The 14,646-nt window shown below is 34.2% G+C and overlaps 2 pseudogenes; one reads left to right on the top strand and one right to left on the bottom strand.

Annotated features, from left to right (window-relative positions):
- Positions 1 to 1,726: 1,726 nt before the first annotated feature.
- On the bottom strand, positions 1,727 to 2,789 carry LOC133199961 (uncharacterized; annotated as a pseudogene).
- Positions 2,790 to 6,974: 4,185 nt separating this feature from the next.
- On the top strand, positions 6,975 to 14,131 carry LOC133199959 (uncharacterized; annotated as a pseudogene).
- The last annotated feature ends 515 nt before the right edge of the window (positions 14,132 to 14,646 follow it).

Genomic DNA, 14,646 nt, shown 5'->3' with positions numbered 1-14,646 from the left:
GATTCTTAGATGCATTCAATAGTACTTTAAATGCATCTGTCCGTGATTTCTCTTCATTGTTGACATTAATAGAACCCATGCAACGTTTCCATCTTTGTTTGACTGCAAGGAAAATCTTTTACATCGTCCGAATAGAGACCCTACTTCAGATAAGCACAGTGTGGACATTACACGATCAAATAAATCCGTTTCCGAGCGCCCGACCTCTACAGTACAGGGGAACTTAACAATTTTTCTGGGAAATTGAAAAATGCTACATGCAATTTTCTATGTTTCAAGTCTTCGTAAATTCTCCCACCGAACAATTCCCACTATATCCACCAGAAATGTTCCAAGGTAATATGATGGAAGTGGCACTCACAATTTGTGCAGATAACGGAGACATGATTACTGTAGATATATCCCGCAAGAAAAAACTTTTTATTGACATGGGCTTCGAATATATTCCGTGTCACTTAAGCGTTTGTTATTGTTTGGATAAGAGAGAAAACCTATAACAATAAAGTACGAAAATTCCGGAAAAAAAGATAAAAAAAAGTCGACGCGGCTATGATTTTACCGAAGCGGCGTTGCCTGAGAAACTATTCATTTATACACCTTAAAAGTTTTTGAAGAGTTATCTGCCCTTTGTGAATAGAAGAAAAGTTAGTCATCTGCCCTTGATGAATGGAAGACAAGTCTTCTTTTTTTTAAATATCTATGGTGAATGATTCATTTTATTTCATATTATAATAAAGAGAGAATTTATCCATATTTGTATGAAATTCTGAAATTCAGATTACTTTTTACAGTATCTTAATTACACATGCGCTGCCCATAACTTCAATGTTATCTTAAAGGTATAATGAACTGTACAATAATTCAAACTTGATACATACCTTTGGTGGAGTATCTATGTTTGATAACACCTTCAAAATGCTGCCATGTTTAAAAATCTAACCATTCATTTATTGGGTACAAAAAAATGGTCATTATACATTAAATACCTTAAAAAACAATGCAGTGATGAAACTTCAAGTGTTTACCAACAAAACAAGATTGTGTTTGTTTGCTTCGAGGGAAATACTAAAAGATGAAGAGTTGCGCAATGATTACGGAGAAGATGATCTGCCATGGAGACAATTATGAAAAAATCTTCACGTGCTTTTATTATTGATTTTAAGGTTCATAGATACTCTGTTAAGAGAAATAAACTTAATGGGATAAATGTTAATCATTCCTTTATAAATTTATCATGTTAAAATGTCTTTTTTGTCCAATTTTGCCCTGAAAGCTATGCTAAATTTTGTTTGTATTTTACTTAAGCAATACAATTCTTTAGTAAAACAATAAGCATTGAAGAAGCATTTGATACAAGTAAACAGGGACATTATGAACCTTAATATCACTCAGGTGACATATAGGTACCTGATGCTACTTGAGTGTCATAAATATTTGAATATTTCCAGCTTTTTCTCTGGAAGAATAACCACCAGAATTGTGAAAAACATGGCCCCATAAGTTCAGGATTCAGACTCCAGGAGATATGTTTAACTGCGTTATCGTCGACTTGTAAGCAAGTAACCGTAATCAGAAAATTCTGGAAAAATTAAACAAAAATTTTGTTTCTTCAGAGTCAGAACCCTGTAGCCAAAACATTAATGCTCTTGCATCAACATGGGTTATAACAATATCACCTTCTAGGTTGGCTTGCTGGGTTTTGATGTTTACTAGAGTTTGCAATGAGTTACTTATTGGGCTCTGAGAACATGATGCACTCTTTCTTTGGGTGCTGTACAAAACATCTGCTGCAGATGTGCGCGTACTCACAGTTTGGTCAAACACAGTTCCCATTATTGTTGTTGTAGCTGAAGCATGGTTTCTTTCTTTTTCCACGAAAGGGCTGCTTGTTCTGTTCTGTTTGTAAGTTTTTTCATTCATGTCTAAACTTTTACGTCCAACTTGTAATGCCTCCAAGTGAAGTTCAGCATTGATTTTTGTCCCAGGGCATTTGAGCAGGATTTTTCAGCTCTCCAAGAAAGGAACTGTTCATCGTAGTAGAAAGCTGCTTTTTCACCGACATCATTGCTGAGTTTCTGAATTGTTGCCATGTACTTTATTAAGCAAGGCGATTGTGATGGGAATTTTTCACAATACACTGCTACAAAAACATGAAAAGCGTTCATCCACTATTGGAGGGATTTGAAGAAATACTTGTGCTCCTTTAGAAGGAAGGTAAATGAATTATCATTTCCTTGGACAGCTTCAAGCTTGGCAGAGGTTTGCTTGAAAATTAGGGACCCTAGCTGAATATACTCCTCTGCCCATATTTTAAATCTTATTTTCAGGTCAATACCCTGTCTTAATGGACGGCTTGCATGTACGGGGCCCGTCACATTGAATGCATTACCTTTTAAGGACTGCAGGACCGGGTTCACACTGTCTGATGTTTGCTGATTTACATTATCTGCAGGGAGGTGTTGCTATGCTGATGACGTTGCCGGGTTCTGTTGTGATGGTGTCTCAGACATAGAATGTGATGTCTGGTCGACACTTTCTGTCGATGTTTGCTGACTTTTGATTATGTCATTTCCAGGGAGGGATTGTTGTACCGATGCAGCTGCATGGCTCTGTTCAGATGAAGATGCAGATTGCGACAAGCAGTTGGATGGATTATTCATTTCTTGTAGCTGTGCCACAACCTTGCTCGCTATTGTAGGAAATGCTTCTACCACCATTTCTTTCAGCATATCCTTGACCTCCTCCTTTAAGCCTTCTTTAACCCGTCTCCTTTTCCTAGGCTTTGACATCTTGCCTGTAAAATGAAGCATGTTGTAAGGACATGATATTAAATTTAGAATTGCTAACGCAAACAATACACAACTAACATTGCCCAATATTTAGCTTACGCTAGAAATTATGATCACTGCTACTGCACCTTACTGTTAAACTCAGAATTTCAGTTAACACTGAAGGACTACAAGTGTAGTCCCAAATAGCAGCCTAGTTATCAGTTATTAACACAATGTAATAAAGCAAATGTGTGTACAAATTACTTAACGTTTTTAGCCAGAGGTCGAAATGATACATCTTTAAAATGTATATACCGATGACAAATCCTTACTGGGTGATAAACTGATAAAATATCACACGTCTTTCCAGCTTCCACAACTGCTTTCAAGCGCTACCGCGAACAAAAGACAACACAGTAGTTAAATTTTGAACACGGAACAGAATAATTCAGATTAAAAACGAATGAAGGAAGTTTAGAAAACATTATTATGTTTTTTTAAAAAACAAAAAATATATATTTGATCGATTAAATCACTTAAACTTTAGGATTCATGCAAATCACTCATAAGTGGGCATGGCTTCCTGTCAAAAGCTTTGTTATGTCATTTTTCATTTGCATTGGAACGCCCATAACTCGCCTTAACTCACTTGTGTCGATTTCGTAAAATCTTTATGGGATTCAGACATTTTAACTGCCTGGAATGACACAAAAGAACTTAGATGAACTTTGTTCAGAAGTTGGTGGAAATCTTAGAGATTCAAGTACATGCAGTGTCGGCACATGTATTTGCATATTTCTCACCAAACTGAAGACGAGCATGCCAAATAAAATCCTCTGCACATTATTTAATTTAGGCAGAGACTCAATCCGACGTCCCATTGGATCAGCGCGGAAGTTTCTTTCACAACATTTTATGCCATCACATCGTGGTTTTAAGCATATAGGGAGAGATGTAATAACATCACATACAAGACCAATAACACTAGTTTAAATTTTGTAGGTAAGTCCATTCGCAAGTAACTGCAAGCCCTATCGGGCCAAAGTTACATATATTGATTGATTGTATGTTGCTTAACGTCCCTCTCGAGAATTTTTCACTCATATGGAGACGCCACCATTTGCCGATGGAGACCTGCAAAATTTGTCCTATACTCGGCACTTACGGCCATTGAGCAGTGAGGGATTTTTTTCGTGTCAACACCTACTGCGACACGGGACCTCGGTTTATAAGGTCTCATCTGAAGGACCGGTCTCTACGTCCCACAGTGGGATTCGAACCCGCGATCAACACCTTACTTCGCGACTCTAGGGCAGACGCTCTAACCATTGCGCCACGCGGGCGACTAAAGTTACATATAGGGTTGTGCACTATACTAGATTATTACTTTGCCTTACTTAAAGACAAAATTAATAAACTATGTTTGATATTCTTGGGCAACATCTTCATATTTCAGTTAGTTTTCTTTATACTTTTAAGGATCCTTTACAGTGTTGTATTATTTTCACGTGACTCTTGTTTATTTTGGTATCCAAAAAGAATAAAAAAAATATTTACATTTAACCTATTAACAAGAGCTGTTTAATGACTTAGATGCCTCTGTGAAGCATCCTAGGAATAAATATGATAATATGATGTAACATTGATCTTAATGTAACAGGGGTATGGAATGACACAAAACTCCTGTCAAGGTTCTTGAATATATTTATTCTACAGTTGACTGACATGCAACTTTTTATCATGTTTATAGCCCTGTAAATATCATAAAACAACAATCAATATAAAAGTAAATAATTATCACACACAATCTTCATTATTTTACATGAAGATAATAATTGAATTATCATCGTTTATATCTACATTGTCAATCTAAGGGAGATAACTCTCGAATATATAAACCTTTACATATTACTCCCATAATAGTCAAATATTCAAGATTTAAAACATATAAATCTCAATCTCACCATTCTATGGGAATAGGCTTTCCCACAAAATTGTCTATTGTACAATGTCTACATGTATGAATGGTGATTTGTAATTTAATACAATATTTTAAAAATATTATCTATTAAAAAATATATCAACTGCTCACTTTGAACAGTATAATAAAAATATCTTTGATCATCATAAAAACACATAATCTGATTAACATTAAATTACTTCTGTCAAATATTTAATATTGATCTTGTAATCAACAATAAATATACATCATAAAATAACTTTCTCTCAAATTCATTCATTCACTTTAGCAAGTGCAAATGGAAATAACTTTTACATACAGGGTGTTTGAACAAACATGTCCCGACTTTGCAGTTTTAAAAGTTATGTAGCATTTATGAAAGGAAAGTTTGCGGAAAAATAAAGAACAAAGTTATACAATTTAATCAATTCAAGAGTTTTAAAAAGGATAGATCATTTATTTTAAAGACAGACATTTTAAGAAGATGGTCACTACAGGCAGGTTTTGATCTGACGTCATTTTATAACGAGTTCAAATGTCCATCGTTTTTTTTCGTCACCAGTTTCATTCTGTCTCTGTAGTTTCTGATAACATTTCTGCAAGAGTCCAAGGATATACATCTAATATCTCTTCTGATAGTCATTTTCAGAGCGCTTGTATCTTGTGGGGGTGGCGAATAAACACGATCCTTTAAATATCCCCATAAAAATAATCTAAAGGGTTTAGATCGGGTGAATGTGGTGGCCACTCAATGTTTGAGCGAAGGGATATAAACTTTTCTCCAAACCTGTGAGACAGCCATTCAAGCACGGTATTTGCGGTGTGAGGAGTGGCACCATCTTCGAACTCACGACCTCCCGATCACGGAGCGAGCGCTCTACCGACTGAGCTACCGTGAACGGTAGCTCAGGCAGAAATTTGGTTCTCAGAAAATAGTCAGGTAGCGTTGAGGTGTTACCGTTGTGGTTTCACCATCCTCTTCATAGAAAAAAGGGCCTATGATACCGGTACTGCTCATTGCCGCCTAGACTGTTACCTTCTGGCTATGTAGTGGTCTCTCTTCATAAAAGTCAGGCTTTGAAGTTCCCCCAAAACGCATGTTTTGCTTGTTTACATGTCCATCAAGTGTAAAATGTGCTTCATCTGAGAACCATATGACGTCGGTTAAAAAAAAAAATGTTTTTCAACATCCACTTGGCAAAACAAAGACGGGAGAAAATATCGGTATCTTTCAGATGCTGCATTATTGAAATTTTATAAGGTGATTATTTTAAGTCGTATTTCAAAATTCTATTAACTGATGAGGAACTAATGTTAGAATCAAGTTCTCTAAATAGTCTTCTCACTGATTTCTGTGGTGTTTCCTGGATGATTGTCTTCACCATTTCGATATTTTCATCTGACCGTCCAGTCCTTGGCTTTATAGACGTGTCTTTTCTTCTGTCACCAATAGTCCAATACTGATCAAATTTTGACACAACCTGAAAAATCTGTTTTCTAGAGAGAAGCTTTTCATCTGGATACTTCCTTTTCAACAAGTGTTGGTGATTTTCTATTTGCGTAATACAGTTTAACAATATCAATGTAGAGATCTCTTTTATCTCCCATTTTTAAAATACCTGACTACCTAACTTTTGATGCTTAAGTAAGTAATTATGACGTCATAATATCTTATATTCATATTTTTAAACAATTTGCCGTAAAACTTGCATTTTTGTTATAAACATATTTTGTGATTTGGCAAAAATTTAAATATCCAAAGTCGGGACATGTTTGTTGAAACACCCTGTACTCTAGGATAAACATTTTAAGTATGAGATTAAGGTACTTGTTTACTCACGATATTTTAACAACAACGGGTCGCCGTAGTTATAAATGTCGTAAGTTTAAAAAGTTGTGTCAATGAATAGTTTTATATTTTAAAACTATATATAAGAGTTACACATTACATATACAACTAACATTTGTGTCTTTCTTATTCTAATATTTATAATTTATCGGAAATATACTGTTTACGACATATGCCGTACATGTATATATGCCGTATATCAGCGCGGTAAAATGTAAACAATCGTCTGTCATTTAACATCACCGATCATGATCGATGCATCATGACACGCTGGAAGAAACAAGGTTTCTCAAAGAAAATATCCCAGTACAAAATTCTCAGCTGCTCACGAATCGCTGGTCAGTAAGTAGGATTAATTTAGACCATAATTATGATGTCAATCGATCTACCGAGGATGAGACTGGACATGATGACAACACATGCAATTGTTCCAGAACCGGCAGGTAGCGACGTTCCCGTCTTCTTCAACGACTTAGAAAATTCTAGGTAATGCTTAAGTCTAAGACCATAAATTATTAGAAACGAGTTTTCTGTAGGTGTTAATACATACATGTAAATCTTTCGGCAAAAATATTGTTGCCTACATATAACACAGAAAAAGAGGTCGAGGGAAATAATAACCAAATCCATCAGCTGTTAATCTGACAATGTCAGTGACATGTAACCTGCTCAACTGCTGAATCCTATTCACTTTTAATGCATAAATAAAGTATAGTTTAAAATGATATGAACTTGTAATGATTGCTTTGACTGCCAAATATTTTTTTTTTATTTCGATCTTTATATATGAATTATGATATAGGATTATAAAAATGGATTTTGATTCAGTTTAATTGCATGATCAGTGCATAATTGGTATTGATCATTTAACTTAATGCAAATAACACTTTTTCTAAAGATATGACACTGCTTGGAGAGAAGGAAGAAGGGTGGTTTAGTTAGGGGTGTTAGCAGATGGGCTCTCTGGTTGTGATGTTTGTGGCATTCCTCTCCATCTTTCTCATACCATGGGAATACTAACTTGTGGATTAGGTTCATTCCTGAAAGTCCAATGTCAAAACACAACATGTCAGCATGTAAATAAAATAGCAACTGGAAAACGCCATGGAAAGATATGGGATGCAAATACCAAGCTTGCCACAGGTACATATTTTGTATTTATTTTTCAGTTACAGTACATGTATACTATGAAAAGGACCAGGTTAATATCCTGTCATGAATATATTCTATTTTTCATAAATACATCTGAATTATATATTTTTAGGAATGGTGCATACAGGCATGGGGCCTTCTCAGGTGAATACATTTTTAACATCATTAAATATCCTCCCAATCAGTTCTAGGACACTGCAAAACAGACAAAATGAAACAGGAACAGTTATGGAGAAAATTGCAGTAGAAACTACCAGAAGCAGCCTTCATGAAGAAATTCAGGCAACTGTAGAGTATGTACATGCAGAAAAACACATCCATTGTAATATGAAAATTCTGGTTTTGAATATTTAGGACACTAAAATATATATGATTTAAATGAAGTTACAATGTGTTTATCAGAATGTAAATGGATAGACGATGTCATTTAAAATTTTAATATTTCTATTCTCAAATATATTCAACTTTAACATATTACCTGTAAGCAGTAAATCCTATCATTTTCAATTAAAGATTTTAAAATAGTTTTCCTAAAGATATACAACACAGTAACCTATTATTATATAAAATATTCATTTTAAGAGATTAACCACAATTAAGGTGGGAAAAACCAACTAGCTTCATGTTTCTGATGGCTTTCCTGTGATTTTTAAGGTATGAAGGTACAGACGAGCTAACAGACAGTGTTGATGCAGGTTGGCAGAAACGAGGCAGTGGGCGATCCTTTGACAGCCTCTCTGGTATGTTGTGCATAATTTTTTATACCCCCCACTTGAAAAGTGGGAGGGTATATAGTGATCGGTATGTCCGTCTGTGTGTACGTCCATCCATCTGTCCATCCTTCCGTCTGTACGTCCGTCTGTTATGCTTTGGGGTACCCATCTCTTATCCACAACTCCTCTTGTACCACTGGTCAGTGGATGAAATTTAATGAGACTTTCACAGAATCTTTGTTACATAGTGCCATTGTGACCTCCTATTTTACTTTTTGATTGGACACATATTTTGGGTTTCCCAGAGCAAAATATGGACATTACCATTCTTTCTATAATATTGGAGGGTACCCATCTCTTATCCGCAACTCCTCCTATACCACTGGATGAAATTTAATGAAACTTTCACAGAATCTTTGTTTCATAGTGCCATTGTACTTACTTACTTATCCTCTCCATGCCCCGGAGGACGCATGAGGCCGTAAATTGTGCACCACCTATTTTACTTTTTGATCTGACACATATTCGGGTCTCCCAGAGCAAAACATGGACCTTGCCTTTATAATCATATGGAAGGCAGGGGATACCATTTAGTGAACTCATTGCTCACAGTACCTCTAGTTTTCTTTTAAAAAGGAGTTGGATGTTTAACACAGTAAAACTTCAATTGTTTAAATTATTTTGAATTATAATAGTTATACCTATTGTATACAATATTTATATATTTTATAACAAATGTATTTCATAACAGACCTATTATTTATATATTTTATCACAAATTCATTCCTTAGATAACTCAATCTTCATGACTTTTTATTTGAAACAATAATTTTAGGTCATTGCTCAATGATTGGATCTCAGACAGGTAAAATCATTAATTATGATATACGAACAAAATGCTGCAAAATTTGTGAGAGTGCTACAAGAAGTGGAAAAGACCCCAAAGATCACGACTGCCGAAAAAACTGGGAAGGTATTTTATTTTCTGAGAGAGAGAACTGACCCACCTATCCTTTTCTCTCTATTATTCTCACTTTCAAAAATAACTAATCATAATGCAAATGCATGTACTTAAAACTGCTTGAAAGCACTTGTGGAAAACAGAGCAAGCAAATTTATTTTGTGCAAGACATGTGAAACAATATATCCCATGAGTATGGTGTCCAGATAGGGCCTTTTACAAAAGCTCACCAGTGATTTCAGAAAAGCAGGCCTTTGCGCTTACAAACAACAACACATCAAGTGAACACAACTTCCCACAACACGAAATCACACTAACATGCAACATGTCAACGCACAGGAATTTTAAAAAATACTGTAAAACAAAAACATCCAAGAATACAAACATGCTTTATTAGTAATATACATGTAAATAAAAATGAAAAAGTGAAGTTATGTTTTCACACTGTATTTGTTAGAAAAAAAATCATGGAAATTCATTTAAAATCATAGCAAAAATTATATGTAAAAATATCATGATACATGTAGTATCATGATATTGTTTTTAAATTGTGATATATCTCGATAAAAATTTTTGGCAATACCCATCACTAATAACATAGGTAACTTTATTTATTAGATTACTTTTATCTGATAACCCCATGCTTGACTTTATTTGAAGGAATTCTGCAAAATGATCCATTTGAAATGAGTTGTAGAGTGTATATTGTAAAATATAAACAGTTCTAGTAGCACATAAAACATTTAACTAACTACAATAGTTTCATCTCAAGCTTTACTGGACTTCTTTTATATAGGAAGCTCTAAGGCGATGGAAAAGGATATGGTAGCTAAAATGGTCTCCAGAAAAATGGAAGAAGGGGTGAACATAACAAATGTGGTTGCAGATGAGGACACCACTACCTTTTGCCATTTGAGAAACGTCCACAAAAACATTACAAAGATTAGTGATAAAAACCATATAAGGAAAATTTTCTCTTCAAATTTGTATGGTTTACAATTAAAACACAGATCACTGAGTACTAAAGTACTTCGGTACTTGGTAAAATGTTTTAATTACATGATATCACAAAACAAAACATGGACCTTGCCTTTATAATCATATGGAAGGCAGGGGATACCATTTAGTGAGCTCATTGCTCACAGTACCTCTAGTTTTCTTTTAAAAAGGAGTTGGATGTTTAACACAGTAAAACTTCAATTGTTTAAATTATTTTGAATTATAATAGTTATACCTATTGTATACAATATTTATATATTTTATAACAAATGTATTTCATAACAGACCTATTATTTATATATTTTATCACAAATTCATTCCTTAGATAACTCAATCTTCATGACTTTTTATTTGAAACAATAATTTTAGGTCATTGCTCAATGATTGGATCTCAGACAGGTAAAATCATTAATTATGATATACGAACAAAATGCTGCAAAATTTGTGAGAGTGCTACAAGAAGTGGAAAAGACCCCAAAGATCACGACTGCCGAAAAAACTGGGAAGGTATTTTATTTTCTGAGAGAGAGAACTGACCCACCTATCCTTTTCTCTCTATTATTCTCACTTTCAAAAATAACTAATCATAATGCAAATGCATGTACTTAAAACTGCTTGAAAGCACTTGTGGAAAACAGAGCAAGCAAATTTATTTTGTGCAAGACATGTGAAACAATATATCCCATGAGTATGGTGTCCAGATAGGGCCTTTTACAAAAGCTCACCAGTGATTTCAGAAAAGCAGGCCTTTGCGCTTACAAACAACAACACATCAAGTGAACACAACTTCCCACAACACGAAATCACACTAACATGCAACATGTCAACGCACAGGAATTTTAAAAAATACTGTAAAACAAAAACATCCAAGAATACAAACATGCTTTATTAGTAATATACATGTAAATAAAAATGAAAAAGTGAAGTTATGTTTTCACACTGTATTTGTTAGAAAAAAAATCTTGGAAATTCATTTAAAATCATAGCAAAAATTATATGTAAAAATATCAAGATACATGTAGTATCATGATATTGTTTTTAAATTGTGATATATCTCGATAAAAAATTTTGGCAATACCCATCACTAATAACATAGGTAACTTTATTTATTAGATTACTTTTATCTGATAACCCCATGCTTGACTTTATTTGAAGGAATTCTGCAAAATGATCCATTTGAAATGAGTTGTAGAGTGTATATTGTAAAATATAAACAGTTCTAGTAGCACATAAAACATTTAACTAACTACAATAGTTTCATCTCAAGCTTTACTGGACTTCTTTTATATAGGAAGCTCTAAGGCGATGGAAAAGGATATGGTAGCTAAAATGGTCTCCAGAAAAATGGAAGAAGGGGTGAACATAACAAATGTGGTTGCAGATGAGGACACCACTACCTTTTGCCATTTGAGAAACGTCCACAAAAACATTACAAAGATTAGTGATAAAAACCATATAAGGAAAATTTTCTCTTCAAATTTGTATGGTTTACAATTAAAACACAGATCACTGAGTACTAAAGTACTTCGGTACTTGGTAAAATGTTTTAATTACATGATATCACAAAACAAAGGGAATCCGGTGGGAGTACAGAGAGGGTTGGAAGCACTAAGCAGACACCCCTTTGGAGATCACAGTGCTTGCAATGAATCTTGGTGTACCCGTATCAGCAATCCGAAACAGAAATATTCTGCTTTCCCATATGGGAAACCACTCAAGGACAGCCATCTTCAAGAGTCCATTCAACTTATCTGCTCCAAGCTACTGAAGGACACTTCCAAACTTTCAAGATCAGGAAGTACACGAGCAAATGAAGCATTCAACAAATCTGTCTCCCTAAAAGCTCCATTAGAATCATCACTTTGGTTGATCTGCAAGCCTCAGTTACAGAGTTGCAGCAAGTGTTGCAGAGAAAAATGCAGGGCAGACATATCTGTCATATCTGGTAAGTCATATATAGTTCTGCATTTGAGTGATGATGACAACTTAACATGTCATAGATTGAATATTTAGAACGCCATTGAGTCAGTGATATATTATTTATTGAACTTTAACATTATAACATCCTACTTTTAATAGGTGAACAGAAGAGTTGGTCTCTCCCCAGGAAAACACACAAGGAAATTCTGCTATTTGCGTGATTCTCAAACAAGAAAGAGAAAAGCCATCGCAAGAACAAAGAATGCAAAGAGGAAAAGAATGCAACTGAAAGCCAAGAAGTGAGATTTTAAAATTTAAAGTTATTAAAAGTATTACTCTACCTCCAACCTCTTTGTGGGGTTTGATCGTGTTGGACTACTCAGTCTGTCACACACCTAGAGCTTTACTGTATCATAATTTTTGTAAGGTGTATATAAAGATAGTATTAAATGTAGACAGAAAAAAATTAGTTGTGTAATTCATGCATACTTGTATATATTTACTTTGCTCTTCTTGATAAGTTTTGAAAATCAATTTTGTTTTGAAGTTTCAAATAGCTCAGTTATTGATATTTAAAATTTTATTGCCTTTATAGATGCCAGACTACAGCATGTAAAGAGATAAGAGAGGGGCCTACATATGAGTCTGGAGTTGGAATCTCTGATTCCAATACTGTAGTTGATGAAATTCCACCACCTTCATCTGCACCACAACCACAGAGTTTGTCAACCAAAGACAAAAATTTTGTCTTCTTTGACCTGGAAACAACAGGACTTGGTATTGATGAATTCTATTTCTCTAAATTAAATCTGTACAATTGATTTTAAGGAAAACTTCAAAAAAGTTGTCTTATATATATTAAAAATCATAAAAGAAAGCCAATGCTGATTTTGGTAAAAAAAAAAAAAAAAGAAAAAAAAAGGTTAATGAATGTCATTGTTGATTTTGTTAGTTTTTTTTTTTTATTTAATGAATGTCAATGCTGATTCTTTTTTATTTCAGCAAGAACATCACACATTCTGCAGGTGGCTGCCATTTGTGGGAAGGAGACATTTTCTTCCTATGTAATGCCTAAGAAGCAAATTACACCCTCTGCCTCCACAGTTACTAGCCTAAAGCTTGATCATGGAATCCTCCATCACCATGAGAGGAAAGTCAATGCTGTTTCAATTTCAAGTGCACTTGGTTCTTTTTTAAGCTTTATTGAGAAGCAAGGCAGTGTTATTTTAGTTGGCCACAATATCAAAAGTGTTGATGTTCATGTTCTTTTTCATGCTCTAGATTCTTGCTCTCTGTTAGATCGAATGTCAAAATGTGTACAAGGTTTTTTAGATACCAAATTTCTATTCAAACTTGTCCATCCCAATTTGTGTTCATATAGACAGGAACATTTATCAGAAGTATTGTTAAATTGTACTTACAATGCACATGATGCTGTAGAGGATGTTTCAGCTTTACAAAGGTTATTTGACACTGTTCATTTTTGTGATGATGAACATTAATTCATCCTCTACATTTACATTTCAGTATGCTTTGAGTGTCCATAACTACCAGAAAGTTGTAGATAGAAACATTCCATCCTTAAAATGTTTAATTGATAAAAATGTTCTGAGTGTCAGAATGGCAAGGAAGGTGGCAGGTAGTGGCCTAGACTTTGATTGTCTCAGATCAGCACATTCTAGAAGTCCTGATGGAATTAATAATCTATTCACTGAGCAGTGTGACAACAAATCTGTCAGAGTTACGAAGTGCAAGAAAATTATTGATATTGTTACACAGTTTTTCATGTCTTTAAATGAAAGTTAATTGTCTGATCACTACAAGCAGGTAACAACATTGTCTTTGTTTGTAAGGCTCATTATATTAAATGTATTTTAGAGGAACTTGGATTTAATTCTACAAGTGGTAATCCAACTTATACTCATAGTTCCCTTTCTAAGGAAGAAATTCTTCAAAATCATATGTCAGTTTTGAATATTTTTAATATTCCAAACAACCAAAATGAATTCGAATTACCATATTTATATTGGATTCCGAAACTTCATAAAAATCCTTACAAACAAAGATACATAGCGGGTTCCAGTAAATGTTCAACCAAGCCTCTATCTTACTCCTCACTAAGATATTAACAGTGGTGAAGGAGAAACTTCAAGAGTACTGTGCAACAATATATTCCAGAAGTGGTGTAAATCAGATGTGGATACTTAAAAATTCCAAGAAACTTTTGGAAAATTTGAAATCGCAAGATTTTACCAAAATCAACAGCTTAAAAACTTACGACTTTTCAACTTTATACACAACCATTCCCCACGATAAATTAA

This window comes from Saccostrea echinata, unplaced genomic scaffold, assembly GCF_033153115.1.
Source record: "Saccostrea echinata isolate AGI-Se365-2 ecotype Australia unplaced genomic scaffold, CSIRO_AGI_Sech_v1 ptg000036l, whole genome shotgun sequence".
Lineage (NCBI taxonomy): Eukaryota > Metazoa > Mollusca > Bivalvia > Ostreida > Ostreidae > Saccostrea > Saccostrea echinata.
The sequence above is the reverse complement of the archived record's forward strand: the minus strand, read 5'-3'. Positions and strand labels throughout refer to the sequence as shown.